This window comes from Giraffa tippelskirchi, chromosome 6 (genome assembly GCF_054371585.1).
Source record: "Giraffa tippelskirchi isolate mGirTip1 chromosome 6, T2T-mGirTip1v1.2.pri, whole genome shotgun sequence".
Lineage (NCBI taxonomy): Eukaryota > Metazoa > Chordata > Mammalia > Artiodactyla > Giraffidae > Giraffa > Giraffa tippelskirchi.
The window spans coordinates 137,948,031-137,972,450 of NC_137280.1; the positions used below are offsets into that span (position 1 = coordinate 137,948,031).

The window sequence follows — 24,420 nt, forward strand, 5'->3', positions numbered from 1 at the left end:
ATCTCAGCTCTACCTCTCACTAGCTCTGTGACTCTGGTGAGTTTCTTAACCCATCTGGGCCTCAGTTTGTTCATCGAAAAAGTGGGAAAAATCATCACCACCTGTGAGGATAGTTGTGTGGCGAGGGCTTTGTCTGTTTTCTGCCATATACCCAGCGTCTGGCTCATGTTTATAACTGAATGAATCATGTATGGAGGAAAAAAAAAATGCTTGACAGGATGCCTGAAGAATAATAAATATTTAGTGAATCAGTCAATTATCAATTTTAAGGGAAAAAATTCAGTAATGATCTGGCCAGCCCCCATGTCTCTTATCATTTCTGATAAGTGCTCACCCGCTATGGCCCCAGCAGCCTGGAACCACAGGAAAGATCCCTGAATCAGGATTGGGGGGACAGTGGTCTTTAAGTTCCAGTCTTGACTGTCACTCACGAACTGTGATTATGGGGACACCCATGTCCTGGTCTATGTCCTGTGGCTTCCTCCAGGTGACAGCTCTGCCTTTTCCCTGGCAAGCTCACTGAGGGGCTGAGGAAGGACACCAGGCCACTTGCTTCTTCATGAGCTCCATGCTTCCCCCCAACCCTGTCTCCATCAGCAACCCAACAGAACCTCCAGAACTTTCTCTGGGTCTCATACTATAGAAAGAGCATGGTCGCTGGAGCTGAGCCACCACCCACAGCTGTGTGACTGGGAGTCTAACCTCTCAGATGTCCATGTATTTATCTGGACCTGATGGCTACCTGGATTTGAATCCTAGTTCCAAAATTCTTTGGCTGTGTGAAATTATAGAAGTCAGTTTAGAAACTTAACATCTCTGCCCTTCAGTTTCCTGCTGGGTACTATGTGGGTTATAGCTTGTCCTCCCAGGGTTACTGTGAAGATTTGTTCCTAAAACTGGTGTAACCACACTCCCACCTAAAGATCGGGTCCCATCTCAGGCTCTTGGCTGAGTCTTGCCTCAGATGGTCCAGCTGCTGACTCCACTATGCTGAGTCTCTTGACTTTGGCTACCAGCATTTGGGACCTGGGACCTGGGACCTGGGTTTTCCACCCATTGTAGTGAGGGAACCCTGTCTCTTTCCCCAGGCCTGGGAGGGTGGCTCTGGAGGAAGCCTCTGAAAGGCTGACCCTTCCTACTTCCTCATCAAGCTGGGGAGTGGGGAGTGGTCCTGGCCCAGTGACACATGCCACATGCCAGAGACCACTGGGCCCAGAGGGATAAATATTTTGAAAGAAAGGTCTCTGGTGTGAATCCTCTTAATCCCTCTCTGTCTTTGGATTTCACTTTAATACACTCTCGTTCATTTTTGTGGACCCTCAAAATAAGAGAAGGCAGCAGGTTTCCCTTCAAGTGACTTAGGAAAGTTCTCCCTTTACAGCACCAACAGGTGCACTTGACATGAGGAGAGGGCATCTCCTGGGGCTGCCTGGAAGGAGACTTGTCACCTCTTAGGGACCCACCATCATGTAGGGTGCTTCCTCTCCCTCTCTCTCTCTCTGTCTCATACACACACACACACACACACACACACTTACATACATGCATTCAAACTCCTCTATTAGCTGTGTATGACCTCAATTCTAAACCAGAATAAGATCATGGGGAGTGTCCAGGCTCCAAGTAAATGACTCAGGGCAGGAACCCCAGTCCTGCTGTTTCCCAGCTGGGCAACCTTGGGCAAGGTGCTCAACCCTCTATGAACTTCAGGCTCCTCATCCGTAACAAGGGAAATTCAGAGTACCTACATGGTAAGGTCGTCAGTGAGGATTAAATGAAATGAGACACGTAAATAAAGCCCTAAGCACATGTAAGTGCTCTTTAAATAGAAGGCACCACTATTATTGCTGTTGTTGTTGCTGTTGTGTTGTTATTATTATTATCTCCAGAAAAAGGTGGCTCTTGTGAAGACAGTCATTGTCTGCCTTATTTGCCACTCTATCCCCATCACCTAGGACAGTGTTTGGGATACAATCAGTGCTCTGCAAACACTTGGAGAACCAAGTCACAATCACACTTCTTGGAATCACGGCTGTTCTCCCCCTGTGTGATCTCAAGAGCACCCCCCTCCCCGGGCTCCCGAAGCACCTGGACACAAGAATTGTCTCAAGAGCTTCCCATGTGCCAGGCAACCAAGCTAAGGGTCTTATCCTCCATTGATTTTCTTGCCTCCGCTCCCCTCACCTTCTGAATTCCTTGAGGAGAAAGACTAGGAGATCTAACCCAGAATAGGTGCTTGACAAGCATTCTCTGAAAAAGTGGATGGTCGAGTAGCCCATTTTACATGTGAGGCAACTGAACCTCAAAGGGTTAACACACTCATCTAGATCTGGAGGAGAGTCCCGAGAGGGCCAGACCAGCACCATGGGTCCCCCAACACCGATGACTCAATGTGGATGGGTCCACTGACACACACAGATAGTGAGCAAATTTAGCCAGAGGAGGAGAGAGCTGCGTGCTCCTGCCTGAATCCCGCAGATACTGCCTGATGGAATGGGAGATCATCTGTCACCATGACGTGCTTTTCATTAACGTCGGCTTCCGGCACAGGTAGTCTTTGAAATGCCAATTTTAATTAAAACCCCAATCCTAATAAACACACCATCGATTAAACCCAGCCAGAGCAGCTTACTACTGGGTGAACTTCTCATGCTTCAGTAGACAAACTTGTCTCCGGTAAGACGGCTTGTTTGGGAACATCCAGTCCGTCAGGCGCTTCACTCAGAGAAGGGCCTTGGCCTCAATCCTCAGCATCACTGATTCCAGGCTTCCAAAAACACAGCCCAGAGTGGAACCAGCCAGATGCCGGCCCCAGATCAGCTGCTGATAGGCAGCTGATGCTCAGCTGATGCTCAGCCAAGTAGAATCAATTTTATTATGTAAGGTTTTCTTTTATTTAAAAGATCATTCACAAAATACCTTATCCATAGATTTACTTTCTGTCATATAGCTGAATGTGTTAAGTGTTTGGAATTCCATTCTTATATTTAAAAGTCAATTGGATTGTCCAGAAGTTTAGATGAATTTGTTTTGTTCTTAATCTTGTCCACATTGAAGATGTAAGTAGGTCATCTGAAAGCATCAGGTTTGATTACAACCACATAATGCCTGTCTTTTTTTAGGTAAGTATTGGTGTTACACAAATGGTTCTTATCTCAGAAGCAAAGATGACAGGTGAAAGGAAGGACAGGAGGCAGAGTTCTGTAAATTGCTGAGACCTGGGGACAAACACAGAGAAGCCAAGGGTGGCAGCTAATGAGGAGCTGTTTCCTAAGCACACTGCATAGGCCAGGCTGCCCCCGGCCCTCCAGACATGCTGGTGAGGGTCTCTCTTTTCTGGGGCTCTAGCTGAGCCCAAACTGCTCCCAGTGGGATGAACTGGGACTCAGGTGCTGAAATATTTGTTCACACATAGGTTCAGTTCAGTTCAGTTCAGTCGCTCAGTCGTGTCTGACTCTTTGCAACCCCATGAACTGCAGCATGCCAGGCCTCCCTGTCCATCACCAACTCCCGGAGTTTACCCAAACCCATGTCCATTGAGTCAATGATGCCATCCAACCATCTCATCCTCTGTCATCCCCTTCTCCTCTTGCCCTCAATCTTTCCCAGCATCAGGGTCTTTTCAAATGAGTCAACTCTTCGCATCAGGTGGCCAAAGTATTGGAGCTTCAGCTTCAACATCAGTCCTTCCAATGAACACCCAGGACTGATCTCCTTTAGGATGGACTGGTTGGATCTCCTTGCAGTCCAAGGGACTCTCAAGAGTCTTCTCCAATGCCACAGTTCAAAAGCATCAATTCTTCAGTGCTCATCATTGTTTATAGTCCAACTCTCACAGCCATACATGACCACTGGAAAAACCATAGCCTTGACTAGACGGACCTTTGTTGGCAAAGTAATGTCTCTGTTTTTCAATATGCTGTCTAGGTTGGTCATAACTTTCCTTCCAAGGAGTAAGCATCTTTTAATTTCATGGCTGCAATCACCATCTGCAGTGATTTCGGAGCCCAGAAAAATAAAGTCATCCACTGTTTCCACTGTTTGTCCATCTATCTGCCATGAAGTGATGGGACCAGATGCCATGATCTTAGTTTTCTGAATGTTGAGCTTTAAGCCAACTTTTTCACTCTCCTCTTTCACTTTCATCAAGAGGCTCTTTAGTTCTTCCTCACTTTCTGCCATAAGGGTGGTGTCATCAGCATATCTGAGGTTATTGATATTTCTCCCAGCAATCTTGATTTCAGCTTGTGCTTCCTCCAGCCCAGCATTTCTCATGATGTACTCTGCATATAAGTTAAATAAGCGGGGTGACTGTATACAGCCTTGATGTACTCCTTTTCCTATTTGGAACCAGTCTGTTGTTCCATGTCCAGTTCTAACTGTTGCTTTCTGACCTGCATACAGGTTTCTCAAGAGGCAGGTCAGGTGGTCTGGTATTCCCATCTCTTTCAGAATTTTCCACAGTTTATTGTGATCCACACAGTCAAAGGCTTTGGCATAGTCAATAGAGCAGAAATAGATGTTTTTCTGAAACTCTCTTGCTTTTTTGATGATCCATCGGGTGTTGGCAATTTGATCTCTGGTTCCTCTGCCTTTTCTAAAACCAGCTTGTTTTTAGAGGGTAAAGCGTCTGCCTGCAGTGTGGGAGACCCGGGTTCAATACCTGGGTGGGGAAGGTCTCCTGGAGAAGGAAATGGCAACCCACTCCAGTACTCTTGCCTGGAAAATCCCATGAACGGAGGAGCCTGGTAGGCTACAGTCCATGGGGTCGCAAAGAGTCAGACACGACTGAGTGACTTCACTTTCACTTTCTTTCTTTCTATAGATGATCCAGCAAACCTGTACCCAGATTGCTGACCTCCAGAAATTCTGAGATGACAAATGTGTTTTTTGCTTTTTTGTTTTAATTGCTAAAATTTTTGGCTGCTCTGGGTCTTCGTTGAGGTGCACAGTCTTCTCTTGTTGTGGAGCACGGGCTGTAGAGTAGTTGTGGCGTGCAGGCTTAGTTTCCCTGTGACATGTGGGATCTTAGTTTCCTGACCAGGAATCAAACTTGTACCCCCTGCATTGGAAGGCAGAACCACTGGACCACCAAGGAAGTCCCAAGTGTGTGTTATTTTAAGCTGCTAAGATGGAAAAACAGTGGAAACAGTGACAGACTTTATTTTGGGGGGCTCCAAAATCATTGCAGATGGTGACTGCAGCCATGAAATTAAAAGATGCATGCTCCTTGGAAGAAAAGTTATGACCAACCTAGTGAAAAGTGAAGTTACTCAGTCGTGTCCGACTCTTTGCGACCCCATGGACTGTAGCCCACCAGGCTCCTCCGTCCATGGGATTCTCCAGGCAAGAATACTGGAGTGGGTTGCCATTTCCTTCTCCAGGGGATCTTCCCCACCCAGGGATCAAACCCAGGTCTCCTGCATTGCAGGCAGATGTTTTAGCCTCTGAGCCACCAGGGAAGACCAACCTAGATAGCTTATTAAAAGCAGAGACATTACTTTGCCAACAAAGGTCCGTCTAGTCAAGGCTATGGTTTTTCCAGTGTTCATGTATGGCTGTGAGAGTTGGACTATAAAGAAAGCTGAGCACTGAAGAATTGATGTTTTTGAACTGGGGTGCTGGAGAAGACTCTTAAGAGTCCCTTGGACCGAAAGGACATCAAACCAGTCCATCCTAAAGGAAATCAGTCCTGAATATTCACTGGAAGGACTGATGCTGAAGCTGAAACTCCAGTACTTTGGCCACCTGATGGGAGGAGCTGACTCATTTGAAAAGACCCTGATGCTGGGAAAGACTGAGGGCAGGAGGAGAAGGGGATGACAGAGGATGAGATGGTTGGCATCACCAACTCAATGGACATGAGTCTGAGTAAACTCTGGGAGTTGGTGATCTACAGGGAGGCCTCGTGTGCTGCAACACATGCTGCAAATCCATGGCGTGCTGCAAGGAGTCAGACATGACTGAGCAACTGAACTGAACTGAAGTTGGTGGTATTATTGTTACAGGGCAGGAGATAATGTAGACACTCAGCCTAGTTGTCCAACTATTGAATACTATACCTTTGGTGTCTAGCACAGCAGTTGATACATCGTACTGTGCTTAGTCACTCAGTCGTGTCCCACTCTTTGCAACCCCATGGACTGTAGCCTGCCAGGCTCCTCTGTCCATGGGATTCTCTAGGCAAGAATACTGGAGTGGCTTGCCATCTCCTCCTCTAGGGCATCTTCCCAACCCAGGGATAGAACCCAAGTCTGTTACTGTCTCCTGCATTGGCAGGCAGGTTCTTTACCACTAGCGTCATCTGGGAAGCCCTTCTTCCTCCTAGTGAGGAGCTAATAGCTCAAAATTCAATGTCAGTGCCTCAGACAAGGGCTGAGTTCTCAAACCTTTCACTCTTAGGCGGGAGAGTGGGAAGCAAACACTGTCATTATGATGATAACTGCAATCCAGACTTAATGAAATCAACATGTGGTTAAATAACTGTTCGCTGAGTGCAAATTGTTATTGATGGACCATTTCCTTTACCTGATAAATGCAGTGCAGCACTCAAGCAAGGGAGCAATCATGGCTTTATTGATCCATAATCACTCCAAAGATGCACAGGATGCCACTGGCTACAGTGGGCTGGCCTTTGCACCAAACTGGCCCTCAGTTACTGCTACACCAGGACTCTCCCACACAGCCTCAGCTTTCAGGCCTGCTCAGGTCAGCCTCTGAAAGTGGACTCCCAGAAGGCACATTGCTGCCTGGGCATTGACTGCTGCTTCTCCTGGTCTCAGCATCAGAGACTTCTGAGAATTAAAAAACAGAGAGCACAGCCATTTTCCCTGCTCAGGCTACCACGAGTCTCATGATGCTCTGGCCAGTCTCCCCACTTGGACTGAACTCCACAGACTCAGTTGCGGCTCTGTGGGGTTATCAGACTTCCCAGGGTCACGTGGGGAATCACTAATAGAGAGTGAGACAGCATCACCAGGCGAGATCTCACTGGCCTCTGCTTGATTTCAGAGTGGCTTATCAGGAGCACGGCTGGCTGGTACCTGATAAATTTTCAGTAAAGTGAATGTAACTAGGTCTTGAGAATTAGCTCAGGTACTCCATGGAAACACCTGAAAGCACGTTGCAGGTCCCCAGGGAAAGGGTAGAGGGACTTTCTTAGAGATGTTTTTGGCTGAGACTGGGGAGGCAGTGAGTGGTCAGAGGTCCCAGGCAGTGAAGGTTGTCGGGGCCTCTTTCCTCATCCTCTCTTTTCTGTGTGGTTTTTCTCTCTCTTCTTGAGTCTCAATTTCCTCACCTACCTCTGATGATATCTAAGGTTGGTCCTTGTTCCCACCCACCCACCCACCCACCCAAAGTTCACAGCCCAAGTGCTGTGGATCCAAGTGACTATATCCTTCCTCCTAATGACTGAACTTGTTGCAGGAGTCCTCTAACTGAGACAGGGCCCACCAGCAACCACAATAACAGCCTTAACAGAAGTTCTCATTTTATAGCCACTAAGCTTATGCATTGTCCTTGACCCTTATGCTTGTGATCTCACTTCACACAACAATCAAAGAAACAACTCATTCCTATTTTATAGTTCAGGAAACTGGGCTTTCAAAAGAGGTCTCAGGACTCCCCTGGTGGGTCCAGCTGTTAAAACTCTGCACTTCCAATGCAGAGGACACAGGTTTGATCCCTGGTCAGAGAACTAAGAGCCCACATGCTGCATGGCATGGCCAAATAAATAATTAAAAAAAAAAAAAAAGGTCTCAAACTCTGCTCATGTCACACAACACACAGGAAAAGGACACTTCATGTCTCTCTAGGGCTGACATTAACTTAAAACTTTCCAATGTTCCCATGTCTTCACCTATAAAATAAGTCTGGTTCACCAAGATCAGGGTGTAGGTTCTAGAAAAGCAAAAGGATGAAGACCGGGAAGGCAGATGCCTGCTTTTGTATTTAAACTGCCTTGCTGTGGTGATGTTGACAGGTACAGAAAGCAAAAAGGAAAAAGCAAGTCCTTTCTCCCTCCTCCAGGCCTGCTAGTCTCCTTCTAGTGCCCTTTATTGGCAGCTTCTAAGAGGGATCGAGGTGATGGAGAGGAAAGTAGCTTGCAGGGCCCCAGCCTTTGTATCACAAAATTGAGATTAGAGTTTGGGTTTAAACCATTGAGACAATAGCTTAATAATCAGCACAGACGGGATTACCAAAAGATCAAGGTAGGGGTTACCTTACAGAAGGGAGATGGGGTGTGCCTTGGATGAACTATTTAGGGATGGAGGAGAGCGTCTTTCTAGGATGAATGCGATATTTATTTTATTTCTTAATAGGGTTGATGGTGACATGGTATTTGGTTTATAACCAGCCACCATGCTGTAACCTGTGTTCTTCTACTTTGCTGTGGCTGTGTTATTTTTCACCACTTGAAGTGCTGTAGAATTTTTTCTGTGGGTAACTTGGGGAGAAGAGTGTTGCTGCAGACTGGCAGGTCAGAACACGCCTCCCTGAGGAGGGGATATTTGAGCCTAGCTTGAATAATCAGAGGAAGCAGTCATGCCCAGAGCCAGGCACAGCCTTCCAGGCAAAGGCGAGGAGATGCACCCTGCCGCTCAGAACACATCCCCGCTCAGTCCCAGCCTCCTGGAAAATGTCTCTAAGTGCAGAGAGGTGATTCTGGGACAGAGAAGCCAGCAGATGGACTGGCTCCATAGAGAGTCCCTGAGGTTTCTGAACCAATTCCAGTCTGTGTTCCTGGAGCTGGCAAAGGCTTCCAGAAAGAACCGCAAGATCTGGTCTCTCACTGTCTGGTTTCCCTCTTTCCTTCCCTAATTTCCTTCTTCCAGCCTTTCCATTCTTACTGATTGCTTACTCTTCCATCCTTCCTCCCTCCCTCTCACACATTAACTAAACACACAATCAAACACACCACCCATGTGTATAAATATACATACCCACACATCCACCTCCTATACACACATTATTCATATCCACCCCCCTTACACACACACAAACTGAAATACACATAACTTATGCAGGCTCATTCATACACATCTCAGACATATTCTTAGGCCTGCAGAGCACTTTAAAGTTCAGCTGTCAAGTTCATTCACTCTGCAAGTCATAGTAGCTCCATTTTATTGGCGAAGAACTTGAGGCTTAGAGAGGTTGAAAAACATTTTCGAGGTCATGCAGCTGGGAAATAACAGAGTCTGGACTTGCACTCAGGTCTGCCTGACTCTGATTGTGCTTCATCTGTACTCTGCTATCCCCATACGTGCAAACACACACACACAAACACACACACACACACAGATGCATACTGCAAACATGTCCTTGTATTCTCTGATTACATTCCTACCCACACACCCAAACATGGAAAGGAAGTTCACTGACATGTTGCCAGTGGGTCTAAGGAAGGATCTGTCTTTTTGAAAAATTTCTGGCTTGTTTGAAGCCAAGGCTTGTAAATTGTACACAGCAGCTTCTCAGAGATACCCAGATGACCTGGTTCAATATATTTGCTCTGACAGGTAGAAAGCAAAAGATAGAGGTGAACATTTGTGTTATGCGTTTGATTTTTGCAGCCCTTCCTGCCTTGTCTCAGATTGTCCTCCACAATAACCCAGTAGGTGGTCATGGGAGAAACTATTGTATGCTTTTTACAGGTGGAGGAGCTGGGAATCAGAGTGTTTGAAGATAATCCAGGTGCCTCCAGCTCCTTAATAGTCAGAGGTCCCATTTCCCTTTGATGCCCAGTAACCACAGTCCAAGCTCCCTTCTACCTTGCCTTCAGAAAGTCCACAGCATATCTTCCCAGGTGATGTTGTGGATACCCAGGAAGAATGCTTAAATGTTCTAGCCACCTCTCCTGGCTATCTCATGTCATGTCCTACCTTGAGCAATTCTTTCCTCTTCTAGATATTGCTGACTGCTCATAGCCTTTACTTTGGTTTTTTGATTTTCTTATTTCTAAAGTAAGGACACCAACCCTCCATTAATTCTCAAAGCACATCTCTTTGGATGCTCTTATGGCTAAAAATAACAGAAGACCCGACTCAAATAGGCTTAAACAATAAAAAACACTTTTTATCAGTTTTATAACCAGAAGTTCCAAAGTAGGGTAGTTCCAGGGTGAGTTAATTTTGGTGGCCCAGCAATATTATCAAGGTCCCAGGTTCTTCCCCCTTTTCCCATCTGCTATCCTTATGTATTTTGGTTTTGTTCCAGAGGGAACTACGTTTTCCCCTGGGTCACATGTTGGCTGACACTATTCCAGGCATCACTGGTAGTAACAATATCCAGCAAAGTAGAGGTCTTTTATTCCTATGTGTTTCTTTGTGTCATTGGACAGAATTTTGTCACATGAGGAAACTTTGGTGTGAGTAACACGCTCATAATTTGGATTATAATGATGGTTTCACACACTTGCACATGTGCTAAAATTATCAAATTAACTATGAGCAATTTACCATATGACAATTATGCCTCAGAGTAGCTATTACAGGGCTTCCTTGGTGGCTCAGGTGGTAAAGAAGCTGCCTGCAATGCAGGAGACCGGGGTTCGATCCCTGGGTTGGAAACATTCCCTGGAGAAGGGAATGGCAGTCCACTCCAGTATTCTTGCCTGGGGAATTCCATGGACACGGGAGCTTGGCAGGCTACAATCCATGGAGTCACAAAGAGTCAGACATGACTGAGCGACTAACACACATAGTTATTTGAAAACTATCTACTTAACTAATGAATCTATATTGCAATGAACTGAATGTTTGTGTCCCCCCACAGTTTATATGTTGGAATCCTAATTCTAATGTGATGGTATTTAGACATGAGATATTTGAGAAATAGTTAGGTCAGCATGAGGGTGAACCCTCATGAATGGAATTAGTGCCTTTGTAAGAATAGGCCAGAGAGGCAGCTAGCTCCTTCTGCCAAATGAAAATGCAACGAGAAATGGGCAGACTGCAACCCAGAAGAGAGCTCTCACCAGAACCCAAACATGCTGGCACCCTGATCTCACACTCTGAGCCTCCAGAGCTGTGAGAAAGAAATTTTGTTATTTATAAGACACCCATTCTATGCTATTTTGTTATAACAGCCTGAATTAAGACTTAGTTTCTATTGGTAAAAAAGTTAAAACCTAACATATAAAGCTAAAATATCCTTTTTCACTATCCCCCAGTCCTTCTAGGTATCAGATAAGTATGTATCTTCCCAGATCTTTTTCTTTGTATGTATAAACTATATCCATAAAATCTGTATAGTCTCGCCTACTTCTTTGTTGTTACTGTTTTTACACAAAAGTCACATTGTATAAGTATGTTGCAGCTTGTCTTTTTTTTAAACTTTTATTTTATGTTGAAGTACTGTTGTTGTTGTTCAGTCACTAAGTCATGTTCAACTATCTGAGATGCCGTGGACTGCAGCACACCATGCTCCCCTATCCTTCACTATCTCCTGGAGTTTGCTCAGATTCATGTCCATCCATGAGTTGGTGATGCTATCTAACCATCTCATCCTCTGTTGCCCCCTTCTCCTCTTGCCCTCAATCTTTCCCAGCATCGGGGTCTTTTCCAATGAGTCAGTTCTTCGCATCATGTGGCCAAAGTATTGGAGCTTCAGCTTCAGCATCAGTCTTTCCAATAAATATTCAGAGTTGATTTCCTGTAGGTTTGACTGGTTTGATCTCCTTGAAGTCCAAGGAACTCTCAAGAGTCTTGTGATATTTAAGGACATACAGCAAAGGGACTCAGCCATACATATATATGTATCCGTTCTCCCCCAAGCTCCCCTCCCATTAAGGCTGCCACACAACATTGAGCAGATTTCCCTGTGCTATACAGTATGACCTTGTTGGTGATCTATTTTAAATATTGCAGCTTGCTTGTTGTTTTCTTTTTTGACATAGTACTTCTTGAAGGTCTTTCTCAATCAGTATTTAGAGATTTACTTCATTCTTACTAACTTGCAAGATATAAGTCTATCATAGATTATTCAGACATACCTCTTTGATGGACTTTAGTTAGTTCTCAACTTTTCACTATTTGAAACAATCCTGCAACAAGCATCCTTGGACCTCACTCTTTATGCAGAGTCCCATGACATGGATCCCAGGGCAACCAGCTTTATACAATCTGAATTGCCTTCCAAAGTGGCTGCACCTACCAGCCATGGTTAGAGCACACATTTCCTCATACACTCACCAACACTTCACATTATCAAAAATTTTTTTTTGCCATTGAACAGATTAAAAAGATAAGTCTTTGTTTTGATTTGCGTTTGGGGAGGAATTTTCTCAGAAAAAGAGATTCCTGAGTCCCATTCTTGGGCATTCTGATCTGAGGGTCAACAATCTGTAGGATTTACACCCTTCCCAGGTGATGCACAGTGAGGTTTGGGAAATAGTTCCTGAGCGCCAACAACATGCCTTTCAGCTCTGCTGTTGTCTGATGTTCAGGCTCCTGCCTTCTCCTAAGCCCTTGCGATGTTTAGGCCCAGTGTCTACACTGCCTCTGCCACTTATGATGCTATTTTCTCTACAAGGGAAGATTTCTTAAGACAGAGGAAGTTCTGGCAACTATGGCCATTTAGTGAGTTGGCTGTTGGAGCCATATTTCATATGTCCCTCGGAGGAAATCCTACCTCTCAGGGAGAAGGAGCTAACGTGCTAAGAAGCTAATGGTTTCTGGGTAAACTAATTGGGCTTACCGGACACTTAACTTCCATGGGGTCATTTAAATCTCACAACAACCTTGGGAAGTAATACTGTCACCATTTTACACAGGAAGGACCTAAAGTTCAGAGAGACTTAGTCATTTTCCAAAGGTCAGACAGCCACCAAGGGGCCCATGTCCCTGCTCTGCTGGGCTCCAAAGCCTGTGCTCTTTTCATCATATTGCTTGCCTACAAAGTGGGGCATCCTAGTTTATAGGACGCCCCAGGAGAAAGAGACCATGAGTAGTCAGTGCCTCCTACCCACAGGTGATCAGGATGCTGCTTACTTTGGTTCTCAATTCTCACACCCTTCCTGCCTGAGCTACCCACGTTCCTTAACTACTGGAGGTCTTGGGAAGGTGCAGATATTTCACAGAACAAGTATTATTTTCTCTTACTTAGCATGAAGTAGCTTGTTTGATTCAATCCTGGATAATTTGTTCCAGAAAACATGGACTGGAAAGAGATTGATGAAGTTTTACCTGAAATCACCCCTGGTGTTTCCATCTTCTGGGACTAACGTGGAAGAATAAAAATAGAAAAGTGGCTTGTATCACTGGATTAAAATCTATTATTCAATTTCTTGAACTTTTTTTTAACTCTGAGAAATTTTAAAAGAATATCATACACCAAATAGCCAAGTATCCACCATCTAAAATTGACAAATTCAAAAAAAATTTGTCAAATTTCTTAAAAATAACATAAGCAACTTGTTGCTCATCTAAAGACAATTTCATTTCCTCCCCACCTCATCCTACCAAAAATTTGGATTGTTCCTGCCAAATCTATTTAAAATTTTTAGCTGCAATATGTGTTAAGTCCATGTATCATAAGCAAATTAAAAATAGAGTATATAAGTGGTCTTATACCGCACCTTTTATTCTGCTCTCTGCTTTTCTTCTCTTTCTGCTATACCACTGAGAGCTCTTTAAAAGCTAAGAATCATGTCTTACTTAATTTCTGCATCCCTAGTGGCCTTTTACATTGTGGAGGCTCAGTAAATCAGAAAGGAGAGAAGGAAGGAAGGAGGGAATGGAGGGAGAGGAAGAGGGAGGGAGGAAGGAAAGAAGGGTGGGTCAGACTCTTGAGTCAAAACCTCCTGTGTGGCTTCCAGTTAGATGTGAGGGTAATTAAAGAGACATTCTAAGTCCTCTTTACTGTGGTTTCCAGGCCACCGAGAACAGTTCATGTCCCATTAGAGCCGGCCCCTCCTCCATCCTTTAAGCTGCTCATCATCCTATTCTCACAGGAAGTCCCAGGCATGGCTTTGAGAAGTTCCAGGTCACACAGCCACCTCACATGCTCAGCTCCAGTGTGGTCCACCTCTTGCTGGTCATAAATCAACCAGCCAAGGCTGAAACTTTCATTGCTATCTCTCGAAAACCCTCAAGGATTTGCAGAATTAGCTGCCAGTTCAAACACTTGTCTTCCCTCCTTTCCTTCTCCTACTCTATCTTTGTCTCTGTCAACAACCGAGGGCCTTTCTGGATGAATGTCTCTGCCTCTCTGAGTGTCTTCCTCTGTTTCTGATTCAAAATTATGTCTGTGTTTCCTTTCTTGAGCTCCTGCCTCCACCTTCTTGCCCTTCCTCCTTCCATCCCCCAAGTCTAGCTGCAGTCATAGATCCAGGAGCCCAGCTGGGCCATAGATCTCTCTGTTACTGCTGTTCTCTCCCTCTCGCTTTTAAGAATGCTTTTTTATGGTGGCTTCTAGCGCAAGCAGCTGTTGGAGCTTGTTTGAGAATACCTCCCGGAGCAGATGCTCTGGCAGTCCTTCAGATTCCTCTTTCTTCTGCAATCTGAGATGGATTGGGAAAGAAACTCATTCATTCATTCATTAACCCATTAAACAAACATTTATTGAGCTCCTATTCTACACCAGGCACTGAGGTAGACACTGGGAATATAACAGGAGGTAAAACAGCCCTGGTGTGCTACAGTTCGTGGGGTTGCAAAAAATCGGACACGACTTAGCAATTGAACAACAACAAAAACAGCCCTATGGAATTTACAGTCTAATGGGAGAGGCAGACATAAATCGAATAGCCATTTAAACATATAAATAATTTATACTAAATGGTGATCAATACTTTGAAAAAATAGTCCACAGTGTCCTAATAGTAGTTCATGTCTATAGAAAGTTTATTATGAAACTGCCACTATTGTAAGCATTTCACATACATTTATCTTAACAAAAGCATAGTCCTACTTTACATCTAATCAAACTGAGAATAGGGAGCTTAAACAGCTTGCTCATGGGCACACATGAGGATGTGTGCCCATTCAAACATAACATGGGGGTTGGGGAGCAAGAGGAGGAAAGCCTTCCCTGGCTCAGTTTCCCTCTATAGAGGATTAGGATCTTCTTTCCCAAGATCAAATAGATAGTAGGAAGCAGAGAAAGGACTAAAATCTGGCCTCCTGAATCTCAAGCCAATCAGTTCCACAGGTTGGAATGTGAAAGTTAACTCTGTTACTAAACTCTTAAGCTCCATGGGACTTCCCAGAAAAGTAAACAGGAGTATGGGAGTGGGAAAATTGTAGGGAATGCACTCTTTCTGCTTAGATGGACAGGTAGGGGCTTGAGCCTCTGACCCAGGGATATACTTGTGGATGGTAAGCTCCTTGAAGGAAGGGCTGCCTTATTTTCTGCATTGTATCCCCGGAGCTTAACACATGCCCTAATCATTATTTATTGAAAAAACAAGTTGAATCAAATGTAATGAATTATGTGAAAAAGATACAACAGATGGATGCTCCATATTTCTTCCAAGCTAGAGGTTTATAATTCCAACAACTTCATTTCTTTCTACTCTCACTAATACCAGCCAGCAGTGTGGAGATATTCTGCCAGGTATATGGGTCAGTTTCTACCCTTTCCTTTTAATCTGCATATCCAAAATATATCCTCCTGTCTCATAAAACTCCCTTTTTATTTTTTATTTTTTTCAGTTTTTGGCTGATTCAATTAAGAGCTGAGTTTGATCTAGAAACCTTACCTCTTAAGTCCCTTTTGATAAAACAGCCTCCAGAATATTCATCTCCTTGAAGCCTCTTTATGAGTTTTGGAGCTGAGTAAAATGCCTAACACTTTCAGGATAATTACACTGGAGCAGACACATTGTCCCTGGAATCTGTTTCCCAGTCTGAGTCCTGGTCCTTTTTATGCTCTTGTAACATGCCTTGCCTTGTTCTTCATTTTTCTCTCTGTCTGGAGTGCCGCCTGTGGGTTATTTAATCTCTGGACCAGGGAAAGGAAAGGATTTATTTGGGAAAACATGTTTGCGGGACATTTGGCTCTGAGGGAGCCATTGTCTGGGGGGCTGTGCTTGGCTGATACTCCCAACTTAAGCAGCTCTCTCTATCCCACAGAGAGGATGGGGAAGCCAAGAACTTCTCAGCAACCTTATGAAAGTGTGAAGAGCCAAACATACCCACCAACTCAAGGGTCTTTGCACGTGTGTGCACATGCTCAGTCATATCCAATTCTTTGGGACCCCATGGCCTGCAGCCGGCCAAACTCCTCTGTCCATGCAATTTTCCAGGCAAGAATACTGGAGTGGGTTGCCATTTCCTACTCCAGGGGATCTTCCCAACCCAGGGATCAAACACGCGTCTCCTGCATTATAGGCAGTTTCTTTACCACTGAGCCACTGGGGAAGCACCAAGAGTCTTTAGCCTGAATCAATTAAAGCAATACTCTCTGTCACATATTTCTTGTAGGTGAAGTGTTGGATGAGGACACACATGTGGGACCCACAGTAGTTTAAGTGGCAGAGCCAGGACTGGAACACACATTCCCACTCTGCCACTTAAATTACCCATGTGACCCAGGACTTGAGCACTGGTGGCATCAGTTTTCTCATCTGTGGAATGGGAATAAAAATAGAATTTCTCTCAAATGCTTATATAAGAATAAAATCAGATAATACCTTTTGTGCCTACAATAACAAGTATCTGACAGATAATGATAGAGATCTGTGACATGCAAAGCACTTTCACATTCATGCTTGTACTTGATTACATTTTTCTTGCTCTCCTAGTAGAGGACCTTCATCAAAACCATGTTCTTCTCCTTTTTTAAAAATTAGAATATAATTGCTTTACCATGTTGTGTTCATTTCTGCTGTACAGCGAAGTGAATCAGCTACATGTATATGAAGTGAATCCGCTACATGTAAATGTACATCCCCTCCCTCTGGGATCTCTGTCTCACTGCCCCCACCCCCATTCCAGCACTCAGGTCATCGCAGAGCACTAAGCTGAACTCCCCATACTGTATAGCAGCTTCCCACTAGCTATCTGTTTTATACATTGCAATGTATATATGTCAATCCCAAGTCACCCAATTGGGGTGTCACCCAATTCTCCCCACTCTCCCCTTCCTCCCATCATACAGAGTGAGGTAAGTCAGAAAGGGAAAAACAAATATTGTATAGCAACATATATATATATGTGGAATCTAGAAAAATAGAACAGATGGACTTATTTTAAGAGCAGGAATAGAGATACAGATGTAGAGAACAGACAGGAAAACCGTATTCTTCTGACCTTCAGTCTCTGTGTTCTTTTATTCTGGGCCACTCCAACGTTTGACTTGTTCTCTGTGACTCTCAGGAAAAGGACATGGAAGTTACAGGAAGACAGCTTGGACTCAAAATAGGGATATTTATTTTTAATGGTCAGAATATCTTGAAAAAAAAAAAAAAAGACTGCCTCAAAAAAGGAGTGTGTTTCCTATCCCTGGTGGCACCCAGGCAGAGGCGGTCCAGCCACCTGGAGAGGATGTTGTAAAGAGAATGGAGAAGTTAGACTTGGTGGTTTTCCAAGTCTGAGAGTCTGAGAGTCTCATCAGAACGGAAAGTGTCTATTTCTGCCAGCTCTCCACCCCCATACTCCTCATTATTTTTCTAGGAAATCCCAGGAGGCTTGAGAGTTTTATTTGCAGATCCAGCCTTCACACTTTAGCCTATTTGACTTAAGAACCAGGTTTCAGACTTCTCTGGTGGTCCAGTGGTTAAGACTCTGTACTTCCACTGCAGAGGGCACAGTTCAATCCCTGGGTGGGGAAGGGGAAGTTCTGCATGTTCTGCAGTTTGACCAAAAAAGAAAAAACAGATTTCTTTGAGATTCAAAAGGCTGAATTTTATTACTATTTCTGCCTCCTATTCTCTCCATGGTCTTGGGGAAAAAATGTTCTGCAGTTTGTACCTGCCCAGCATCAACTCCCATTCTCTCGTAGCAGTTCCTCCACTTCCCTTTTGGGACCGTGCCTCCCTTACTCTTAGTCCATGGACTAAGTGACATTGGACTCTAGTGAGATTATCTCATCTCCATGGTCAGCACATGACTCAAGTCTAACCATGGAGTGTTCCAGTTCCTCCTTGGCTATAGTAATTAGCTCAGAATGGGCATCTTATTCAATTTGGAGCAATCCGAATCCATCTCAAGACTTCTGCTAAAATTGCTGAGAAATGCTCTTTCCCTGGAGGTCGCTAAGCTGGTAGCATGCAAGCCTGGATATCTGGAGTCTCCACAGGGGCAGAGCCTGCCTGAAAATAAACTCAACACAAAGGAAAGCAAAGCTGGAAGGTAGTGAGAACAAATCCTGATGACATCATTTGCATGCCCATATCTAATAGTACCTACTTCTAGAGTTTTTCAGTTATGCTAGCCAATATATTTAGGTTATGCTTGGTTTTTAAATTTTTGGCTGCTGAATTTGTTTATTTCTCAGGTATATTTGACTTGGATTCCTACCACCTGTAACCAAGAGTTCTAATGAACACCGATCATAATGCACTGGAGTAAGGATGGAAGACTTCCTATAGAACATGAGTCTGGAGCTGTACTCTTCTCTGCATCAAGGTATACCTAGTAAAATCCTTGGTGGTGGTGGTTGTTTAGTCTCTAAGTTGTGTCTGACACTTGTGACCCCATGGACTATATCCCACCAGGTTCCTCTGTCCATGGATTTCCCAGGCAAGAATACTGGAGTGGGTTGCCATTTCCTTCTCCAGGGGATCTTCCTAACTGAGGGATCAAATCCGTATCTCCTGCTTGGCAGGAAGATTCTTTACCACTGAGCTACCTGGGAAGACCAAAATCCTTGGTTAAGACTGCTAATTATTTTATGTATCACTCTGTGCAGAGAGCCATCAGAATCTTAACCAAAGCCATCAATACCTTAACTAGAGTGAAATTTGGGATCACTTCAATCACCATGGACTGATGCTGAAGCTGAAACTCCAATACTTTGGCCATCTGACGTGAAGAACTGACTCATTTGAAAAGACCCTGATACTGGGAAAGGTTGAAAGCAGGAGAAGAAGGGGACGACAGAGGATGAGATGGTTGGATGGCATCACTGACTCAATGGACATGAGTTTGAGTAAATTCTAGGAGTTGATGATGGACAGGGAGGCCTGGCATGCTGCCGTCCATGGGGTCGCAAAGAGTCGGACACGACTAAGCAACTGAACTGAACTCAATCACTGTCACAGTTATCTCTTATACTCCATATGCATAGTTATCTCTTATACTCCATATGCATAATTATCTCCTATACATACATACATATATCCCTTCCCTCTTGAGCCCCCCCTCCCTCCTCCTTCCCCATCCCACCCCTCTAGGTCATCACAGAGCATTGAGCAGAGCTCCTGTGCTGTACAGCAGCTTCTGGGGCTAATAGTTTTATGCTTAGGAACAGCTGAGGCTATGCACGTGGAACTCTCTGCAATGTTTATGGCACATAGTAGGTGCCCAATGTGTGGTCATCATTCCTAAAAACTGTTTTTCAAGATGGAAACAGGTAGGGGCCTAAAGAGACAGATTCAGTGCCCTTGAATTGGGGGAGGGGTCCTGTCCTAGCAGGAAACAATCCCCTTTGGCTCAGAGGTGTTGTGTCTCCAAGGACACCTGCAGGGCTCAGGTAGGAGGAACGCTTTCTGCTGACTTCTGGAAAACAGGTGAGAAGACAGCTAGCCATCTTTAGACACCTGGGGAGCAAGTCTAGGCCCGGATGACACAGCTGGGGCAGGTGCTCTCTCGGTGAATTGTCAGATGGGCAGATAAAGAAACCTGCCGCCCTCCCATTCTCCCCGACTCCTCTTTCAGCTCCTTAACCACTGACACGTCAACCCATCTGCTCAAACAAAGGACTGCCTGGGCCCCACTTTGAGAGGATGTACTTAGGGAGTGACCACATACCCCAGGCCCCCAGAACCTGGCTGCCAAGAGTGACTTCCGCCCTTGTCCCCAGCTTAGCTGCTTTGCTGCTGGGGGCATCTGAAAACAGAGGGACAGCAGAATTTATCACTGTCCTAACTAGTCTATTTGTCTTCCGCTCAAAGGGTCCTGATGGGGGAGTTTCCATGGGCCATGCTGAAGCACACACGCGTTCTTGACAGAGACACATGGCAGCGATTACACGCAGCGTTAGGCACAAGTCTCAAACTGCCTCCACAACCTCCTTGGCTTCTGACCATTTTTCTAAACCACGTGTGGGATGGAGAAGGAGGAGAGGCAGGAGTCAGGGGGTACAAGAGGCCTGAGACAGGGCCCTTCTTCCCAGAAAATTACATGGGGTTTCCCTCTGTTGTCTCAGTTGAGTGGGGCAGCCTAGAATGATCTTCCTCACCAGCTTTCTATCTGAGGACACAAACAGATTCCTGCCATTCTCAAGGAGAAGACTCGAACCCAGATCACCCTGGGAAAGGGAGCATGGGGACACAGTATGAAGGACTAACAGAGCACTTCCTGATCTGAAAACGAAGATGGAATCTCAGCGATTTTCATGGTCACAGACGCCAACTACCGTGCTAAGGTTTGAGTCCTTGCCTATTTCTGTCAGGTATTTATCCTGCTTTTTATTGCACATCTTCCTTGATGGGGGGCTCACTATGTCTTAGGGTAGCTGATTCCATTCTTGGGCAGCTTGGCTCTTAGAAAAGTGCTTACGATTAAAGAGGAACCTGTCTCCCAGAGGCTGCTCTTGCTTTGGGCTTTCTGTCTACTTTCTCAACCACAGTGTTTCTCCAAGAGTTGCCTCTTTTCTGAGACTCATCTGGGGAGCTCATTAAAATGCAGATTCCTGAGCCAACCCCTGACCTAGTGAATCAGGATCTCTGAGGCAGGAACCTAGGAACCTACATTGATAAGAACGCCTGAGCTGTAAGATGAGCATCATGGGCCCCTGAATGAGTTGGAAGGGTACCCACATACAAAGGATGTCCAAAGGGCAAGCCGGGAACCCAGAGGATAAACCTCTTCAACTTGTTACACTCTGCCAAAGGTGGGGTTGACTGGGGAGGAAGCCACACCAAATGGGGATAAGCTAACCCGGGAAATCAGAAACAGCAGCTAACACTGAGCACCCACCTGTACTAAAGGCTTTGGTGTAATCCCTCTGTGTGCAGGCATTCCAGTTAGCTCCATTTAACACGCAAGAAAGCTGAGGTTTAGAGAGGCAACTTGCCCAAGGAAACACATCTGGGAAGTGGCAGCATTGAGGTTTGTCTGATTCTGCAGCCCTTCCAACCATCTGACAACTTGATGGGGACACCAGATCTAAACCTCCCAGGTCCAGGCCTCTTCCTTGATCTCAATGAGCAGACAAAGTTGTTGTCATTTAACTGTGGAATCTATTTTCACCCTCACCCCCTAGGAGGAGAAAAATCTCTCTAGGTGCTTTTGAGGGTTACTGGCCAGTTCTCAGGAAGGCAGGACTACCTGTGACTTCCACGTGTTGATGCTGAACCTGGGGAACAGCACAGACCCTCAGGAGCAGTCCTGAGTCCTGGGGAGCTCACTTCACCTGGTCACTCCTACAGTCAGGCGCACCCCAAACATTTGCAGGGCCAGAGCACGGGTATAGATGGAGGCCCTCATAGCACATGTCTGAATAGTTAGAAGTTAGAAATTAAGGCAACAAACTTTTTTTTTTTTTAAGACGTGTTCTAACTTCCTGTCTTGACGAATATTCTTTCATTGTGGCCTAGAAGGCCAGGTTCACACTTAGCATTTGAAGGAGATCCTCCCTGGAACTAGACGTCAGCTCTGCCTCCTGGAACAGTCCCCTTTCTCTTCCACACTTGATTCTGCCCCACAACCCAAAGGCCTCATATACGTGTATGAGAACCACAGCCTAAACATCCCAGCTGTGTCCATGTGCCCTGCAAACAGCTGCACCTTGACCCACTTTGGGCTGGGTAGATTCATTGTGGGCAGCCTGCTCTGGTCCTGGCCCCTATTGGCTGTCTCTGCTCCCTGAATCTATTTGCAGTAGGAGCCAATCATGGGAGGTGAGATGGGAGGGGTCCCCTGCATTGGTGTGCCAGTCAGCCACCCGAGGGCTGCAGCCCTCACTCTCAGCCTGGCACCAGGCCTGGCAGAGGGGGCTGGAAGGCAGCCCCTCCTACAACAAATGAAGTCCAGGGCAAGGAAATGAAGCCTTGAGCTGTCATTCCAGCCTGCAAAGGAGAGAGAGGGAGAAGGGGAGAGAAAATGAGAATCTTACACTTTAGGCAGAGAAGGAGGTCACCTAGATCATGAGATCATATCTGCTTCATGCCTCACCTGAAATTTGCTTATTCCATCCTCTTATCTTTGGATTTTAAAAAGAGTGTGTGCATCTCACTTGGGAATGATATCAGCTCCACTCCTGTAGGTCAGTGATTACCAAAGTGCCCAGCAGCAGCTTCACCTGTTGTTAGACATGCCAGTCCGACCTACTGAATCAGAAACTCTGGAGGGGGACCCAGCACTCTGTGCTTAACAAACCCTCCTGATGATTCTGATGCTCACTGAAGGCTGAAAACCACTGATGCAGGCCAAGCAGAGTCAGTGATTGTTTCTGAGCGGAACAGTGATCCATGAGATCCTATTCATCAAGCTGTATTCATTCAACAAACATTTATTGAGGTTCAAACAGTGTTAGGCACTGGGGATTCAAAATGCAGTCTCTGCCCTCAAGTTGCTCACAGTCAAACTCAGGAGCAGGCTAGTAAACAGATAGATACACTTGGATGTGATAAGTGCTAACCTTGGACAGATGGAGGGTTGTTCCCGAAGGAGGGTCAGATAAGACTTCTCAGAGGCACCTCTGTGGAAACTTGGAGAAGCAGGTACTGTCAGAGGCAGAGCAGAGCACAGTGAAGGGTTGCTAGCGACAAAGGCGCTCTCCTTGACAGAACTTTCATCGGGCTCCTCTTAGCCCTCTTCTTCCCTAGGCCATGACCTTGCCCCTCCCCCCGCACCTGTCTTTGGGCCACACCACTCAGTCTTAGCAAAGGATCCTGCTAAGTCATCCTCACACCCTTGAGATCTGATCAAATTCCTTATCTTTCACCCTTGATGTCTAAGCCCTCAGCCTGACTTCAGCAAGAATTTGGTTAGGCCAGTTTAGCCCTTATCCTTCCTGTCTCCTCTTAGTAATTTTCCATCTATTGATCCCTTTGCTCTGCTTATTGTCTATAAATTTCCATCTGTCTGTTATATCATGAGTTGAACCCCAGCTCTCTCTCCTACTGCAACAGTCCTGAATAAAGTCTTCCTTATTAGTTTAACAAGTGTCAGAATAAATTTTTCTTTGACCTTCGACAGGGCAGCAGAGACTCAGAGGAAGAAAAGAACATGACCCACCCTGTTCAGGCCCTTAGGATGCTACCGTGTTAGAGCAGAGTGTCAGTGAGGAGGCCAAGGACCAACAAGGAGGTGAGCCCAGGGAGGGAAACAGGGCGTTGGAAGGCTCTCTGAGAATTTGAGATTTGTCCTGAAGGCAGTGGGAAGCAGGGAAAGTTACAACCAGAAGCGTGGCATGATTAGGTTTTCACTCTAGAAAGATGTCTCAGGCAGCTGCTTCATGGTTTGAGGAATGGTTTGGGGACCCCAAGCCTGGAGCCGTGAGAGACCAGTGAGAAGACTGCTTACAGTCCTTGAATCAGAAACTGAGGCATCTGTATGTTTACAGATATGTGGTCAGTTAGCTGCAGCCAGGGCTGAGAATCGCTGAGGTAGGAGGTGAAGAGACCAGCCTTGGTGACAGATTGACGAGGGGGGCAGGAGTAATGAAGAGGAAGGATGTGGGGTGGTGGGGGATGTCCCCCAAAGTCAGTGGGAGTCATCAGAGGGTCACTCCATTTTCAGTAGGCAAATCATGAGACTGAACAAGAGTGGTTAGGGTCTGAAACTTCATCCTCTTTTTTCCAGGTGCAAAAATAGTGCTGTGTTTTGAGGAAGCTAAACTTCTCATAAACGGATTGTTTGTTTTAAGGAGTTTGATTAAGATTCATTCTTTCGCTCTTTCATTCATTCAAGAAATGCTTACTGAGTACCTTCTCTGTGCTGGGTGCTGGGCTAGGTGCTGGGGATTCAGTAGTGAGCAGAGATGGGCTCAATCTAGTGGGTGAAGCTGACCTCATACATGTAATGACTCTAGTACATGTAAAATCACAACTGTGCTAAGTGCTATAGAGAGAAAAGACTTACAGAATCTACGATAGGGCATGTGACCCAGTCTGAGGGATTTAGAAGTCTTTCCTAAGACCATGTGCTCTGTCCTGAGGTGTAAAAGATAAGTAAGAATTAGGCCAAAACTTCCCTGGTAGTCCAGGGACTAAGACTCCATGCTCCTGGTGCAGGGGGCCCGGGTTCAGTCCCTGGCCAGGGCACTGCATCCTATATGCCGCTGTAAGATTAAAGATCTCGAGAGCCC

General features: G+C 45.5%; 2 long non-coding RNA genes across 2 annotated transcripts in view; one reads left to right on the forward strand and one right to left on the reverse strand.

The window, feature by feature from the left end:
- LOC145508736 (uncharacterized) overlaps positions 1-24,420 on the forward strand; it is a 114,614-nt gene that overhangs the window by 74,763 nt on the left and 15,431 nt on the right. Inside the window, exons 4-6 of the long non-coding RNA XR_014055579.1 lie at positions 18,442-18,572; positions 18,856-20,532; positions 23,310-23,420. This is a non-coding gene — a long non-coding RNA (uncharacterized LOC145508736). The remainder of the gene's footprint in view (positions 1-18,441; positions 18,573-18,855; positions 20,533-23,309; positions 23,421-24,420) is intronic.
- LOC145509105 (uncharacterized) lies at positions 2,871-7,757 on the reverse strand. The gene is made up of 2 exons (XR_014055856.1): positions 5,960-7,757; positions 2,871-3,316 (listed from the first exon to the last, which is right to left on the reverse strand). It is a non-coding gene; the product is annotated as an uncharacterized LOC145509105 (long non-coding RNA).